This window comes from Penaeus monodon, chromosome 19 (genome assembly GCF_015228065.2).
Source record: "Penaeus monodon isolate SGIC_2016 chromosome 19, NSTDA_Pmon_1, whole genome shotgun sequence".
Taxonomy (NCBI): domain Eukaryota; kingdom Metazoa; phylum Arthropoda; class Malacostraca; order Decapoda; family Penaeidae; genus Penaeus; species Penaeus monodon.
This window is the reverse complement of record NC_051404.1, coordinates 1233728-1233974: the sequence shown is the minus strand read 5'-3', so window position 1 is coordinate 1233974 and position 247 is coordinate 1233728.

Below are 247 nucleotides of genomic sequence, written 5' to 3'. Positions count from 1 at the left end.
AAAAAATCTAGACTGTCAGGGTACTAAAGGTAGTATTTTAGAAAGACATTTACGATTTTGAGTCTAGAGGTACCAAGTAGCGTGGGATTCGTCGACGTGAAACTTAAAAAAAAATTAAGAAATAAAAGAAGTGCTTGGAGAATGAGATGAATATATCCCGTTATATTCCACAGTGAAAAAAAATCATAAAATCATATCATAAAATCTATTTACTAATCCAAAAGAAAACTGGAAAAGGAACGAACCA